Source organism: Protopterus annectens, chromosome 10.part0, assembly GCF_019279795.1.
Source record: "Protopterus annectens isolate FY-2018-M chromosome 10.part0, PAN1.0, whole genome shotgun sequence".
NCBI classification, from domain to species: Eukaryota; Metazoa; Chordata; order Ceratodontiformes; family Protopteridae; genus Protopterus; species Protopterus annectens.
Window position 1 is genome coordinate 285181222 of NC_056744.1, and position 14804 is coordinate 285196025.

Consider the following 14804-nt stretch of genomic DNA (forward strand, 5'->3'; position numbering starts at 1 on the left):
CTGGCAACAGCTATTAGCTTTGCTTTCCATAACACTTATTGTGATCAAAGTTACACCTCCCTGAGTTAGGATGGGGCTACTAATAAATCAACAACCAAGAATCAATTCACTTCTTTCAGTGAGAAAGGTGAAATTCTACATCACATTCACCAGTCAGTCAGTCAGTCAGACACTTTGCCAAAAAAACAAAAAAAAAACAAAACTACTGTCAGAATGTAATAGGAATCTCTTCAGCAGTGTCACAAAGATAATCTTTTGTTTGATTTATGACTGTTCATAAGCACGGCCCCTTTTCAGGTATGCATTCAAATTTAGACAGATAGCTGATTTATGATATGAAGGGAATTTATTTTAGAAAGTATTAATAGTAAGTTTAAAACTCTCATAAGAATCTCTTCTGGTATTATAAAATATAGTTACAGTGTCTTATTTATTTTATCTTGAAATAGACTGCATTAAACCCAATCAGTGCTCTACACACATGAGAGCTTTCCAGTTCAACCAGAGACACTGCGCCACCAATGTAATTATCATCTGTTAATGAAATGCATCTCAAAGATATATGTTTTATTAGATAATATGAGTGAAAAAAGCAAAACAGACAAATGGGGCTTACGTTTTTTTTTTTTCAACAATGAGTTACGGACTAGTGAATGAGAATCACTTACTGTCTTACTGTTATGTAAGTTCAATACAAGGAATCTCAAGTTATTCCAGTGCTACATTTAGTTAATTTACTTGTTTGCTAATCAAATCCATGGGTCAGTCTTAGAACCCTTTTTAGCCATGATGTACTGCAATACAACCACATCTCAGCCTTTTGTTTATTCTGAAGGTTCTGTCCTGCAGTTATTCATTCAGTTCATGGTATGAAACTAAACTGTTATTTAATCATGGTATAGTACAGTCATTCCTAAACAGATTTGTAGTGGTTGACTTCAAAACACTTGAATGGTTATTTATTAGGAAAGAAAAACTGCATTTTCACAATATTCATTGACCTGTATACAGTTGTTTTTGTTATGTGGGAGTACAAAACCAAATCAGGCAAGCATAATGACAACTTGCAAGCACCATACTATAATGCCAGAGCAAAGTCATACCTATAACAGACTCAGCATATGTTGCTGAGTTCCTTAAATTAGAAAATATATAGGCATTGTTATTCTGTGATCAGACTGAATTTTCCTTAGAAATGCCATCACAAAAAGCATAAGTCACCTGAGAAAAATGTTTATAGTACACATGCAGTGAAATATTGTCACAAGCGTATGTTTTCTTGCTCCTGTCAGGATCTTACTAGGGTGACTTCAGGTTAGAATTTCAAGATAGAAATGGGAAAAAAACAGTAAAGCAGTGTATGTAGGATAAATCCTGATAGGATTTGAGAAGAATTTACAAAATGCTGAGGTTGCATGGCATGGTGAGAGGATGCTGTGTTGTATACTGCAATATTTCACGGGAAGACAAAAAAGTAGTAAAACAAACTAACTGTAAAAAAGCAAAGCCGGTGGACTGCTATGAGCAGAAAACACAAATTTCATGAAGCGCTTTTTGTCTGTCTCTTTGGACAGACTTATTCAGATAAAATAAAATGCTAAATCACATCCTTTATAAAATCTACGAAGTCACATGTATTAAAACAACCAATCGTACAAGTGAAAAAACAATGCTATCAAGTGCTAAGCAACCAGTACTGCATCCTTCAGCTGTTTAAAGTTACAGTACATTTAATATAAACAACTAATACCTAAAATAAACTACCAAAATGTGTAGTTAAAAAACTGACTTAATAAATATACAGTACAAAATAAAATACAAATATATACATACATTTTAAATGTTTCAGATATATTCATAGAGTTCATATTGCCTGTGTAAACTTTTTAATTTTAGTAGACAAGTCATGGCACACATGTCATTGATGCCCAGGAAACTATAGGCATTTAATGACAGTTGCCAGTATAATTCTAGTTCGTCTAATTTTAAAGATGATGGCCCTCCTCTATTGTCTACTAATATCTGTTCAGTGACAGTAAACTTGAAAGTATGGCCAGGAAATGCTAAAGTGTGTTGGGCTAAGGCATTCTCTATTTTTTGATGGTCAGTTGCATAAAGGTGTTCATACATATGGTCTCGGAATCCCGAAAATCCACAAAAGTCTCAACAATCCACAATTGAGACCTTTAATCGATGCACGTAATTCCATCACATACCCTTGTGCCAAAGTAGTTGATTCTATATTACAGAAATATTTACATCATGAACAACAAATATGCAAAGACTCCTGGACATTCTTAGAAAAAAATCAATAATCTTATCTACAATACTGACCAGAATTTTATAACAATAGACGTTAAAGGCTTATATACTTCTATTCCACATCAGGAAGGAATACAATGGGTTAATATGATGTTAAAAGATAGAGGGGCAACACCTTTGGAATTATACCTAGTTGACATTCTACTAGATATCATTCTGACTAACAATTACTTTTTGTTTCATAAGGAATTCTATCTCCAAAAAATCAGAGTAGCCTTGGGGCCGCCTTGTGGAGCTAGCCTGGCCAACTTTGTGATGGCATATTGTGGGATGGAGAACATCGTTAAAGTCCCAGATATTATGCAAATAATTGTTTTTTACACCCGTTATTTAGACAACATTTTTATTTTATTCCTTGGGAACCGGACTCAAGCTACCGAACTAGTTAACTATTTTAATTCGTCCTCAGATATTTTGAAGTTCACTTTCAGCTTCCATGAGACATCCATTGACTAATTAGATATTAACCCCAAAAATGACAGGACATTGAATAGGTATTTAGCTAAAATCCATAGAAAAAAGACCTAATCTAATTCATTCTTGCACTTCTCCAGCTGTCATCCTCACCACCAAAAAAGATCAGTGGTGAAGGGACAGCTGGTAAGAGCTGCAAGAATTGTCTCATTAGGCGATGACTTCAATTCAGAATGTTAGTATCTGAGCAATTTGTTTCTTCAAAGGGACTATCCTAGAGACCCAATAGAGTCCCTAGTAGAAGAAGTTAAACATAAGAGATCAGTAGGTTTCTATGTTCCCTTACTAGCTGCAAATGTTACATATAATGAAATTGGTGACAATAATATCAAACATTCACCAGTTATAGTAGATCTGCAACTAACCTCAACAGAAAATAACAAACACGTTAAGGATTATAATACTACTTTTATCACCACATTTAATGTCAGCAGCATTATGGTTTCACACATTTTACATAAGAATTGGAACCTTTTATGTTGTGACATGACTATTATGGACAAAGTGAGTACTAAACCAAAAATAACATATAGAAGAGGGAGCAACCTGAAAAACTTATTAGAGACTAGGGAGGATAGCATATATAGTTTCCCAGGGATGTCCAAATGTAATATGTGTAAATATTGTAAATTCAGTAACATAGGGAATACATTTGAAGTAAGAAACAAATATTACTTCTTAAGGAAAAAGTTTAATTGTAATTCTAAATTAATAGTTTATTTAGCTAAGTGTATAGCATGTGCAGCGTTCTATATAGGAAAGATGGAGCGCAGGCTCCGAGACTGTATATATGAACACCTTTATGCAATTGACCATCACAAAATAGAGAACGCCTTAGCCAAACACACTTTAACATTTCCCGGCCATACTTTTAAGTTTAATGTCATTGACCAGATATTAGTAGACAATAGAGGAGGACCATCCTCTTTAAAATTTGAAGAATGAGAATTATACTGGCAACTGTCATTAAATGCCTATAGTTTCCCAGGCATCAATGACGCGTGCCATCACTTGTCTACTAAAATTAAAAAGTTTACGCAGGTATTATGAACTCTATGAAGATATCTAAAACATTTAAAATGTATGTATATATTTGCATTTGTTTTGTACTGTATATTTATTAAGTCAATTTTTAACTACAGATTCTGGTAGTTTATTTTAGGCATTAGTTGTTTATATTAAATGTACTGTAACTTTAAACAGCAGAAGAATGCAGTACTGTTTGCTTATCACTTGAAAGCACTGTGTTTTCACTTGTACGATTGGTTGTTTTAATGCATGTGACTTCGTAGATTTTATAAAAGATGTGATTAACATTTTATTTTATCTGAAGAATTCTGTCCAAAGAGACAGACGAAAAGCACTTAATTAAATTTGTGTTTTCTGCTCATAGCAGTCCACCGGCTTTGCTTTTTTACAGTTATACTGCAATCTTTGACAGTGTCTGTTCTGGGAAGGATGGCACAGAGTGATATCAAACTTATGTAACCTAAGTATTAACCTTTTGGTGGAATAGGGTTTACTGCAAATGCTACCTCTGTGTCAGATAGTCTACCTACATGTTCATCTCATACTTTGGCACAATAAACTTAGGATCATAACAGTGTCAGCTTCACACCTGCAGCCACTGAAGGGGATCATCTGTATATTTTGGATTCATAGTAATTCATCAAACCTGAGATGCATGAACTGAACACAGTGTACAGATATATGCTAGCCTTTCCAACACTATGTGTAGTATGCCAGCATTCAGTACTATGATTTATACACAGTATGTGTGGCCCAGAAAGCCTTGTTTCTCCAAGAACTGAACACAAAGTACATAGCACCCTAATGTGTGCTAGGAACTCGAGTGCCGGTTTACATCTCAGTCTCTGTAACAAGCAAAGAAATGTAGCCAGGAGCTGTTGGCTGTCTGTTTGCCCCTCTCTCTCTCTCTCTCTCTCTCTCTCTTTAACCTCTGTCAAGCCTAGTGACAGAAAGGTCTACTAAAGGGTACTACATGCACTGTATAAGCATGGAAAATCAATTGCATAACAGTAATAATGACCTGCTACTCACATCCCACAAGCTGCAGACTTGTTGACTGGCAGAGATACACAAACCATTAGACTCTTGCAACCTTTCCTGTGGTAGGAGAGCGGATGTGTTTGCAGGATTTAATTTATTACACTACTGACTACATACCAGATGGCCTGAGTACAGGCTTCAAATGTAGGTGTACAAGTACTCTGTTGTCTAATGGAGATGACATCCACCACTGCATCCCTTGTAACTACATGTACTGAGTGCAGCTAACCTGCAGCGACTTCTCTGTGGTACAAGTAGTTGCAGGGCAAGTACTGCTGGGCTCAGTACAAAAAGTACCATGGTCTGGATATTACATAGCTCCTATATAACTGTGCAGATAGGCAGTCCACCACTGGTGGGCTTGTATTTGCATGACAGAAGCACTTTGCATAATCTGCAAAGTTATGTAGTAAGGTATTCTTTGTAGTATTTACGACAGAATTTCCTGCTGTGCTGTGCTGTGTCATCATGACTATCAGTGATTCATGAAGCTTTTTCACTCACTAAGCATGTCAGAAAAGTTGGGGTCATTACCATATTATGACAATGAGGGGAACTTATGTTATACAAGATCCCACTGTCAGGAGCTTGCCAGTTTCACTGCATGGGGGGAAGGGAGGAAATATATTGTGGTAGCAGGTCTGCATGCATTACATGGGATTCTGCTGCTAGTATTTTTTTTTCCTAACATGCAAAGGATTTTGTTTTCTTTTAACTGCATTGATATGTTTCTCAGCTCTGTATGCTGACAACACATCAGTGTGTGTGTGTGTGGGGGGGGGGGGGTCTGGTGAGCTGCAACACACAGCAGAGCAGATTTGAGGTGCTTGGAATCCCATAGGATGCCATGCTGGGCAAGATGGTATTTTGATTATGTTGCATCTGTAAATCAAGTAGAATTGGGAACAGGGATAATTTTCATTAGTGCATAGAACACAGTGTCTACAAAATGGGGTTAAGACAGGAAACAATGCCTTACCCCATTGTGTAGCCCTTTTTATGAATAGCAAAGGATTTTGATATACCATTCTGTGGCATACCAACCCTGATTCATGATAAATAATTTATATTAATACCACCATGAATTAAACCATAACAGCAATAACTATAGCAGACTGCTATTGAACTTAATCCACCTTTATAATTCCAGCATCAAACAATACAGTGAGCACTTTCATCATGTGAATGTAGTTTCTTTTATAATTTTATCAGACTGCTAATTTGCTTCATAAAACTTCGCATTTAGATAGCTTAATGCAGCCAAGACATGTTATATATCATCAAGTCATAAGACATCACCTCTTACATATTTTTATATCAAACGTTCATAAGTTTTTCATTTTAGAATGTAGCTGAAATTCAGTACATCATCTATACCTGCATTATTTACAAAGGAATTTAATAGAAGTTGACATCTTCTATCAACTTCTTAAATACCTTGATGCTGGTACTCACACACACACACACACACACACACACACACACACACACACACACACACACACACACACACACACACACACATACTGATTACATCCTAACCATGTGCCAATACAATGGATTCAGTGAATTTTGTTTCATGATAAAATACTGATACTCATATATTCTTACACATGAAGATCTGGTAGTTTATCTGACATAAAATCTATCACATCTTCTGCACATAGCAGCATGTACAACAAAATAAGAATTACAGAAAAATATCTTGGGGAGTTAAATTAGTCTTGTACTGAAATAATATAAGAATTAGAACCTTGAGCAATAAATATACACTGAGAACAGATTTCACATTTGAAAATACCTACCTTATTAAAAACACATATTATATATTACAAACTTTTGTTCAAATATTTGTTTTAAACATATTTTTAGAAATAAAATAGGTTTCATTCTTAATTTCATAGCTAACAAGACCACAGGCTGATAGTCCAGCCATCCACCAAAACCCCCCTTTTACCATTTTGCACGTGGGGTTGGGGTGTCACTTCAACAGGGATGATCATCTAGAGCAAAGGTTTACACTGCCAGGTGGCTAGCACTGCCATGGCAGTTCTTCCATACCACACTCACATGCACACTCATATCTATGACCAGTTTAGAATGTCCAATCCACCTGCTACATGTCTTTGGAATATGAGAGGAAACCGAAGCACCCAGAGGAAAGCCACACAAACCCAGGGAGGACATGCAGACTCCACACAGAAAGCACCCAAACCAAGAACAGAACAGGGAGCCTCTTGTTATGAGGCCACAATGCTATCCAACAGGCTGAGAGTATCTTCTACCTACTTTCCACTATATTCTTAACCTCTTCTCTATCTACAGAATAAGTACATATAAAGGTTGAGAACCAAGATCAACAGTCTGCTCTTCTAGGCTAACAAAATATCTCATTTCATCTCACTTCCATCTAGGGATGGTATAGGAAAAGGTATCCTCTTGTTTGCATCTCCACTTTTTTTTTTTATCTATCTGTGTCATAAATAATGCCACCCTCCAGACCTTCTTCAATAAAATATGAGAATTCATATCTATTCACCATGGAATGAGCACTATGTTTTAAGCCATTCAGAACAATGCCCAGATATGATTCTTCACAGAAATGTAAGATATTGCCAGTCAGCTATAAACCTTTTTTTCCCGCCTAGGTTTAATAAATGCAGTGCTAAACTGTCAGATTTTCTACAAATAATGTATGTTACCTGAATTAATTTCCTACTGGAATGGTCACAATGTTAACAGAAACCTCAATTATTAGCTTTATTATCTATATATATCTTACATCTATCATCTGCTGATAAAATGCAAGGCTGACTTTATGCAGGATTGATTTATTGATCCACACTATCCTAGATACCTGAAGAAATATACATTCTGTAAGAGATACTATTTCTTTATCTGTTCTTAAGAGATAATTTACAACAGTTGGATAACCAGTTACTAGATAGCAAATATACTCTGCAGACTTCACCAGTAAGTTATTTCTATGATACCACAGTACAAGCAGAAAATGATTGATTTCAACACTTGGCTAAGTTTCTGGTGTCATTCTAAAGGGATCCAGTATCTGTCTGCCTGGGATGACATGATTGACGGACCTCAATGCTTTGACAGAGATGGTCTGCATCTGTCACCCCTGGGCTTCCGGATACTGGCCAAGGCTCTTGCCACACTTATAGTGCCCTTTTTAGGTGGTGCTCCAAAGACCAAATTACCACCATAACAGCTACAAACAAATGCAATCTGATGGTCATGCTGCTCAATGCTAGAAGTCAAAATCTCAAAATGCACTCGCTCAAAGCACTCCTTAAAATGGAGAACATCGACATTTGTGCTGTAACAGAGACCTGGTTTAAGGCTGCAGAAAGCACCCCTGCACTATCAGGCTATAACTCATTCCACACCTTTTGGCCCCAGAACTTAGACCAAAGTTCCAAAGGCGGTGGTGTTTCCATATTCATAAAGGATGCGTACACCTCCAGACTGGAAGCCCAATATAACCCATCAGAGATACTTCAGGTGCAGCTAACATTGGGTAAGACAGAGATTAAGGTTGCGGCCTTCTATAGGTCCTCAATCATGTCCCAAGATTCACACTCCATGTTCCTAAGCACCCTGGAGAATATTAGGGTCCAACCTAATACTGTCTTACTAGGCAACTTTAATTACCCCTCCATTAACTGGGAAAAATACTCATGTACCAATACACTTGCCTAACATTTCCTGGAGTTCATTAATTCCAGTGCCCTGGACCAGCTCGTTCTTATCCCCACTAGAAGTAACAACATGCTTGACCTGGTCATTACTAACATGGGCGGCCATTGCTCTACACTAATAGTCAGCTCTTCCCTGGTTAGATCCGACCACAAACTAATCACCTTGGAAATCCACATCACCCCCACCACACACACACATGCAAAGTTAACCACCATGAAAAACTTCTCCAAAGCTAACTGAACTCCTAAAAACAGAGGTAGCTAACTTCACAGCACCCATGCAAATGGAGAATAGTTGTATGACCAACAAATCATACACCAATGGACTGTATGAACACGTACACAAATGCATGGATCTCGCCATACCCAATAGAACCAAGACGCTCTCCTCCAAAAAAAGAAAGCCAATCTGGTGGTCCCCTGCCATAAACAAACTCTACAACAGAAGGAGGAAACTGATGTGGAATAAGGTAAAGTCCCAAGGCTGGAAAAACTCCCTAATCAGCTTCAAGAAAAAGTTGACATCCCTCATCAAATCCTCTAAAGCTAGCTATGAAAACAGAATTGCAGAAGATAGTAAAGACACCACAAGGCCTTCTACAGTTATGTAAAGAATCTCCACAGCAATACCCAGATTTGCTCTGAGCTACAGCACAATGGTACCTCCTATACCGAGCCAACAGATATTGACAATATACTGGCCGACAGATTCAGTGCTAACTTTACCCCTCTCTGCCCCCCCAAAGGACCAGTCACAATACCAGTAGATTGCCAGGCACCCAGTATTACTGCTGCACAGGTTAAAACAGCACTGTCCAAGACCAAGAATACAGCTTCTATGGGACCTGACAATATCCCTGGCTGTGTTCTACATGAACTACAGAGTGAACTGGCACCTCATCTGTGTGCCCTGTTCATTCACAGCCTCATGTCAGGCTTTGTCCCTACCAAATGGTGCACTGCTACAGTCATCCCTCCCACAAAGGAGGAGTAACTACAGACCCTGGGAACTATCACCCATTAGCCTGACGAGTCTGATATGCACAGTTATGGAACACATCATGATGGACCTTATAAACAAGGATATAGGGAATCTCCAAACTCGGGATCCCACACAGTTTGGTTTTGTGAAGAGTAGATCAAGCCTGCTCAACTTGGTCGACTTCTTTGAGTCAGTCACCAAAGCTGTGGATGAAGGCAAGATGGTTCATACAGCCTACCTTGATCTGGCCAAGGCCTTTGATACCATTCCCTACTCAGGAATCATAGAAAAACTCACTAAGCTAGGCATTTACCCCTAACAGTAAGGAAATTACTACAAATACTAGCTTTGCTGGAAATGGAAACATCTGTGTTGCTGCCTGCATGAGCATGCACCTGTTTCAGCAGTTGTATAATTTGAATATGTTTAACCATGCCAAATGGTCCAATATTTACAGGTGTCTCACTGTATTTCCCAAAGATACAACCTGTAAAACATTTTAAAACTCTTATTTTATATAAGCATGTCAAAAGTTCCTAGTCCACTGCCCTTACTTTGTGCCCCAAATATAGCAGTAAAGAACAAGCTAATTTACATGCTATGCTGTGCAATGTCAGTGCTTGAAATGTAGATTCTAGTAAAACATTACATTCTGCTAATATCAATCTTAAAGGTACCAGATCTTCCATTAATAAGTGTTTCTGCTAGTTACCCTTATGAATGCACTCTGTGTAATGAAATGTACTTTGATGACTCTCAAATGGAAATATGAGATAAAACAGAGTAAGTCCCAACACTTTGCAAATTTAATTGCCATTCTGGTACAATAACAGCACATTTCACAAAATCTGTTACACTTTAAATCTCAGAGTAGGGAGAATTAGCCAAGATACTGCTACTTCACAATTAGCATGTGTGTATGTATTTGCGTGTGTGTGTGTGTGTGTGTGTGTGTGTGTGTGTGTGTGTGTGTGTATATATATATATATATATATATATATATATATATATATATATATATATATATATATATATATATATATATATATATATATATAGACTTTCCAAAAACCTGAACATCAAAAAAGAAAAAAATACACAAACAAATCTGCCTTTTTTACATTTATGTGGGGGGGGGCAATTTCCCCTGCACCCCCTACTCCCCCTGATATATATATATCAGCTCCAAGATCACACTACAGTGAGGAAAGGGGTAAATTTTCCGATCCTCGCTGTACCACGATCTCCATTCAAAAGCTTTGAGTTTTCAAAAACTCGATCATATCGCCTTGGCCATATGGAGTTTGAGTTTCTAAAAACTCGATCAACTGATAGGGACCCATATACATATATATATATATATATATATATATATATATATATATATATATATATATATATATATATTCACCCATTCAAAATTTAAAGGTTCACCATCAAACTTTCAACAGCCACCTGCACCATGATTTTGTATTTCCTGTATTTCTACTGTGCCTACCAATATTTCATACTTTTCTCATGTTTATCTTCAAGAGAATTCACATTTTGTACCATATACTTTTTTATTTATTACAGACACCTACAAAATAGTTATTGCTACCACATAGCCTGTGATTTTGATTAAATGTTATCTCCTTTCTATTCATGTTCTTATAGCTACATCTCCGGAACATCCTCCACAATGGCCACCAAGACTCTTCTTCTACCACAATACTGACCCAATTGTTCCTTCCAGGAATGTTGAAAAGGGTGTTGTCAAATAGCAAGGGATTTAGGACTTTTTTCATTATACATCTAATTCTCTCTTCCCTGCCATGGCTGTGAGTTCAACTACAGCTTTCTCATCATGTCTGCATGAGTGATTCCACACATGCTGAAGTCAGTATGCAGCATACCACTAGATGCACTTGCAGTCATCCAGTCCTCTGAGGGGAACTGACTGCAGTTTCCTTAAGTGGTCAGGGCATACATTGTCACTCCTTTCTCACCTCTCCCAGACCTGCTCCTTTACTGCTTATGTTGTCTGGTTTAAAGATCAAAGCTTTAACCCTTTTTAGTAATGGAGCTGGTTACCCAGGACACAAGATTCAACTTTTTTTTGTTTGTCTCACCTGATGGTTTGCTATGTTGTTGTTGCTATTATAAACTTGTAATTTACCTGTATGCATCATTTAATTTTATTTTCAGCCACAGTTTTAATCTTCTGCTCTTTTAATTTCTCTACAAGCCAATTCAACTATGTATTCCTAATCTCACTGCCTGTATACACATATAGTGCTTTTATCTATGCTATTTCTTTATATTTATCTAATCTAATATCTTTATCTAATCTATTTCTATGTCTGTAAGCAATCTGCTACTAATAGGGTTATTTTAATGCCACAGACATTTCTTTATCTGATTAATGAATTATGAAACTAGTCAAACTAAAAGTCAATGGCTCTGCTGTTTAGTTCAGTCATGCAAGCATCTATAGTTTCCTATACACCTTCTTCTGATTGTCATGTATATTATTCATTGGTTCACAGTATGGTTTGAATTATTTCTTAGCAATACTAACTTGTCTCATATTTTATCTGTGAAGGTAAATTAATTAAATATACTGATGGCTTCCATAGGTTCATAGGTACGTACTAGGCTATTGGCCCTAGGGCCTATATAAGCCTAGCCAAACGGTACCCTGGCTTTTGCCACCCAAGAAAATTATTTTCCTGTGTCCCTGTCAAGCAGAGCCACAGATGTGATCCCCAGGGTGAATTTCCTATCTCCCATCCAATCTTCAAGATTTTTCTTGAAGAGGGCTAATGAGGAGCTTTGTTTTTTTTATACATAGGTAGTTTGATTCAGAGTATGGGAAGTCTCTGGGGCAGGAATCTATCCTTCCAGCATGTTCTGTTTATTGTGGTGAACAGGTTTAAGTCCCTAGAGCATGTAGCTCAGAGGGATTGGGATTTCTTTAAATGGAGAATGTCCAACAGCTCTGAGTTTGACATAGTTTTGTATGTTAGGCAAAGATCGCCTCTGAGTAGGCGATATGCGTCAGAGTAAAGCTGGAGTTTTTGAGAAGGTCTGCATAGGGCATCTGTTTGAGGCCAATGATCCTCTTTGTGAGGTATTTCTGCGGCCTTACCAGTTGTTGTAGATGTCTTGTGAGGTACATACCAAAAGGGGCATTGTACTCTATAATGGGTCTAATGAGTGATGAGTAGAGGGGAACAATGACCTCTTTTTTTCCTGGATGAGAAACCTTTTGTGATGAGGTGTGCCACATAGAAGGATTTCCTGACTACTGTGGTGATGTGATTATCAAAGGAGAGACTACTGTCCACCTGTGTCCCAAGGTCTCTTAGCACACTTTCAGTGTTAAGTAGACTATTGCCTATGTGGTAGTTCATGGGTATAGAGTTTTTACCAAAAGGGATGACAATGCACTTTTTGGCATTGAGCTTGAGGCCATGGCTTTGACACCAGGCATCTGTCTCAGTGAGGCCCTTTTGTAGGATGTCCACATTGTTAGGAGTTTTGATTATGGCTCCTAGTTAGCAGTCATCTGTGAACTTTGTTAGCCAAAGATCTTCTGTGTTAGCCTGTACTTCAGAGAAGTAGATACCAAACAGGAGAAGACCCAGGACTGAACCCTGTGGTACTCCACTTGTCACTGGTCTGAAGTTGGATTTAGAGTCTGCTACTTTCACAGTGTGGGTTCTGTCCATGAGCCAGTTGGCAACCCATCTTGTGACATAGGTATTTATACCTAGTTTAGTGAGTTTATCTATAATTCCAGAGTGGGGGATGGTGTCAAAAGCCTTGGCGAGCTCTAGATAGGCTGTGTGAACCACCTTACCCTCATCAAAAGGCTTTGGTGACTGCTTCAAAAAAGTGTGTCAGGTTTAGGAGACATGATCTGCCTTTTACAAACCCAAACTGGGTAGGGTCCAGAGTTTGGAGATTACCAATGTCATTGTTTATAAGTTCCATAGCCCTGTAGACCAGTCTTATCAGGCTGATGGGGTGGTAGTTCCCAGGGTCCGTGATAGCTCCCCCTTTGTGGAGTGGGATAACCATTGCTGTGCACCATTCAGTGGGCAAAAAGCCTGATGTAAGGCTATGATTGAACATGGTACTTAGGTGGGATGCCAGTTCATTCTGTAGTTCATGTAGAACACAGCCTGGGATGTTGTCAGGTCCCATGGATGCTGTGTTCTTGTCTTTGGAGAGTGTGTTTTTTACCTGTGCAGCCATGATTACAGGAACTTTGCATTCTTCCGGTATAGAGATAGGCCCTTTAGGGGGTGACAGAGGGGTAAAGTTAGCACTGAACCTATCTGCCAGGATATTGGAAATATCAGTTTGTTCTCTATATTTAGTACCATTGTGCTGTAACTCAGAGCAGATCTGAGTGTTGCCATTGAGATTCTTGACATAGCTATAGAATGCTTTTTGGTTGTCTTTAGAATCAGTGGCAATTTTGTTTTCGTAACAAGTTTTGGAGGATTTTATGAGGGATCTCAGCTTCTTACTGAGGCTGACCACGGAGTTCCTCCAATCATGGGATTTTACACTTTTTTGCAACAGTTTCTTTCTTCTGTTGTAGTTTGTTTATGGCAGGGGACCACCAGATTGGCTTCCTTTTTTGGGGGGATAGCATCTTGGTTCTGTTAAGGATTGCACAATCCATGCACTCGTGTAAGTGCTTATAAAGTGCAGTTGTATAGGATTCAGCAGTCGTACCTCTATTGTCCATCAGCTTGGGTGTCGTGAAGTGTGCCACTTCTGTCTTGAGAAGCATGAAGCTGGCTTTAGAGAAATTTTTTACAGTGGTTTCCCTAATGGGGGATGGGGGAGGGATGTGGATGTCTAGGGTGATTAGCTTGTGGTTGGATCCCATGTGGAACACCGATTGCCCATGTTGGAAATGACCAGGTCTAGGATATTGCTACCCCTGGTGGGGGTGTGAATAAGTTGATCCAAGGTGTTGGAATTTATGAAATCCAGAAAACGTTGAGCACAAGAGTTGGTACATGAGTAGTTTTCCCAGTTAATGGTGGGGTAGTTGAAATCGCCCATTATTAGGGTGTTAGGTTGTACCCTAATATTTTCCAGTGTATCAAGAAATGAGGAGTGGGACTCCTGGGGCATGGTGTGGGATCTGTAGCAAGCTACAGTTTGGATTGCGGTCTTGCCCAGAGTTAGTTGCACTTGGATAATCTCGGATGCATTATGCTGAGCAACTAGCCTGG